This window comes from Trachypithecus francoisi, unplaced genomic scaffold (genome assembly GCF_009764315.1).
Source record: "Trachypithecus francoisi isolate TF-2019V2 unplaced genomic scaffold, Tfra_2.0 Lachesis_group3, whole genome shotgun sequence".
Taxonomy (NCBI): domain Eukaryota; kingdom Metazoa; phylum Chordata; class Mammalia; order Primates; family Cercopithecidae; genus Trachypithecus; species Trachypithecus francoisi.
The window spans coordinates 136,255,257-136,258,732 of NW_022681468.1; the positions used below are offsets into that span (position 1 = coordinate 136,255,257).

The window sequence follows — 3,476 nt, forward strand, 5'->3', positions numbered from 1 at the left end:
GATGTTCTTGTTGGAAGGTAGTCACTAAGTATTGCCCACAGAGAGAATTCAGGCTTCACCAGGAGGAGGAGTTTCAAACAATTTCTGGACATATACTAAACCAACACGAGTTATTTTTATCATTTCACAGATTGACCAAACTAATTTCCCCAGGCATGATTTCTAGTCATTTTTGTATTACAATATGTCAGAGGATCTTTCTGATTGGAAATTACCACATCTTCTCCAAAGATATTTATTGTATCTGGCAAAAATCTTTCAGTGCTTAAAAGGAAGTGAGGTTCACACTGCATAGCATCTTAGCAGCAAAGAAACACATTTCAACTATAAATGAAATATTTGTCCTTTTGTTCAAGCATCTGAATCCTGCAGTACAGAGACTAACAGATTATAAAGCAAGATGTCATTGTCTGGCTAGCCCTATTGATGTGATGGGAGGAAAGATAGGAGACAGTTTTTGTAAATCAAGGCACTTTTCTGGGAACCACAAAGTATTCTAGGAACACAAACTTGAGTGTCTTCAAAGGCCAAGCATGTAGTATAGATGGGTACAGACTATAGGGAGTGGCGAGGCCTACAACATTCAAATGTCAGTTAAGAATAACAGCACCAGGCTGGGCATGGTGGCTCACGCCTGTAATCCCAGCACTTTGGGAGGCCGAGGTGGGCAGATCACGAGGTCAGGAGATCAAGACCATCCTGCCTAACATGGTGAATCCCTGTCTCTACCGAAAATACAAAAAAATTAGCCGGGCATGGTGGTGGGTGCCTGTAGTCCCAGCTACTCGGGAGGCTGAGGCAAGAGAATGGCATGAACCCAGGAGGCGGAGCTTGCAGTGAGCCGAGATTGCGCCACTGCACTCCAGCCTGGGGGACAGAGCGAGACTCCATCTCGAAAAACAAAACAAAACAAAACAAAGAATAACAGTACCAATACCAGGCCAACCAAACAAATCGCCTTCCAGTGTCCAGTTTGACTTTCAGCTGCCAGCTTGCTCTTCCTGCTGATGTCTAAGCTCTAACTTGCTTTTCTTTGGGAGAAATAAAGATGCAAGGAACAAGTAAGTTAAGGGAATCCTTGTGGTTCCTTTCTTTTTGTTCTCCCTTCTATCCTAAACTAAGGATTAACTGCACATCCCCTTCCATCATCTACAGAGAGAGACAGAGGGCAGGCTCTCTTCATCCTCTCCCATCTGTTACACTGAACACAGTCTTGCTGTCCAAGGCAGTTGGACTCATATGCGTCCCCTCTAGGGGCATGTATTAGGGGCACTGTGTTTCTTTAAATAGGATGTCATTCCGAGTTCATTATTAGACCAGTTTTGATCATGCTGTGTTGAGGCTATCTGTGCCTTGACAGTACAGAAATTCATACACTGGAAACAAAGCCAAATAGGCACAATACTTCCCAAAAATTCTTTGTAGTTTAGGCGATAACATCAATGTCTGGGTTTGAGATATTCAGTGTACTATTAATTTTTCTTTATTCAAAGGAGAAAAGGCCTTTTCAGAAACATTGCTTTAGAACCTCCAATTTTATTTAACCCCATCTTGAATGGCAATTCTAGAAGAGTTTTAATGACCACTTCTCAGGCCAAGGATTAAGACCAAGAAAAAATCAGGTTTTATGGCACTTACAAACTATGTTGGTTCCTTGCATTCCAAAATACAGTTCGTTCAACAGTGTGATAAGATACAATTTTTCCTTCATTCAGTCTTCTATTCACTATGTACAAAATAATTACCGAGCAAGGAGATAAGATGGTGAACAAACAGACATAGCCCCTCATGGAGTTAATAGTCAATTTAGTACATCAAATCTGAAAATACTGAGAATATATATATTGAATCCCCAGTTAAATATTTCCTTGGTGGAGAAATTGGCTCTCACACACTGATGGGAGCACTTACTCCAATTATTAAAAATCAACTTGGAAAGGTGGATGGAGAGGCATAAACAATAGGAATACATTTTGATTTAATAATTCTGCTTCTGGAAGTCTGTCCTAACAAAATATTCAACACAGCATATTTTAGTTAAAATTTGGAAACAAATGCCCAGCAATTGGGAAGCAGGCACATTACAAAGCATCGATTTGACAGTCTATTATGCGGCTACTAAAAAGGATGATTATGAAGACAATGTAGCAACAAGGTAAACTTCTTATAATGTAATGTTTCAGGAAAAGGATATAAATTGTATCTGTATAACATTACAAATACATAAACAAGTACTTTTTCAAAGAGGCAAGAAAGAAATACACTGAAAAAAAGGATACTAAAGGTTGTTTTAGATTGCTATAGTTTGGGATATATATTTTTCTCTTCCTCTTCTATATATTTATTTTAATGTATATTTAATCTTGGAAAACAAATTATACTAAAAGTACAATCCTTTTGTTTTTTTAAAAAAATTATGATTTATTTCACTTTGGAAAATGGAATGCTTCATATATTTGAATGTCATCCTTGTGCAAGGCAGAGGCTGGTCTTCTCTGTATTATTCCGCTTTTACTGTATATGCTGTTGAAGCAAGCACAAAGTGAGCTCTTCTTAAAGAAGTGGGGAAATTATGAAATTTCATCTGAATGGGTGAGGTGTCAAATTGCATATCATGTTGTTTTTACTTTAGAATTTATGGAGGTTTTTCAGTTATAATATCATATACTACATGAATAAGAAAATAAGAAATGAAGGGAGGAAGGGACAAACTATTGCTATAATCAATACCCACTGTGTCAGGACCTGAGAAATACATATAGGTTGGTACACAATCAAAGGTATTATTTGTGTGCTGGAGCTTTCAGAAATAAAGCCTTGGAGACCTCCATTTTATCCCAAAAGCCAGGCACAGGAACAGCCCTGAGTCCAGTCAAAGCAGTAGCAATGAATAAGATGGTATAACAAATGAGGTGGGCGTGTCATTCTGTCGGTTGCTTCCTCCTGACTAACCAAGAGCAGATAATTATGCTTCTGAATTCATTAATTTTGGCAAAAGGTATCTTGGTCTACCTAATTCAGCTTCTCCATTTAACAGTGAGGAATCCGAGGCAGGTTCACATTATGATTTTAACGGGCATTTTTGCTTTGGGGAGGCCTCTTCATTTATAATTAAAATTATATCTTACAATATTAAAAATTATATCTTACAATATCAAATTAAAAATATAGACTTGGGGAAGCAAAGACTTCTATTCTAAAGCAGTATTGCAATGGAGAGAAAGTGACTTTCAATAGGAGGAGGAGGACTATCGCAATTGGAAGAAAACTTTGATCCTGAGATACGCAAACCTCTCAAAGGTTAGGTAGAAAAGGTCTTTTCTTTTCTAGGAAGGAATAAACAATGCTGGAAAAACAGGATGTCAAAAAGTGGAATGAGTTAGGGTGAATGATCTTACGGTAGAAAAGAGAAAATTCTACCCTATGATCACCCTATTTTCAGGAGGGGCTCTTAAGGATGGGTTGTATGATGGCTC

At 38.0% G+C, this 3,476-nt stretch overlaps 1 non-coding gene across 1 annotated transcript; it reads right to left on the reverse strand.

The window, feature by feature from the left end:
* Window positions 1–2,432: 2,432 nt before the first annotated feature.
* On the reverse strand, window positions 2,433–2,539 carry LOC117071677. Its single transcript, XR_004432437.1, has one exon. It is a non-coding gene; the product is annotated as a U6 spliceosomal RNA (small nuclear RNA).
* Window positions 2,540–3,476: the final 937 nt, after the last annotated feature.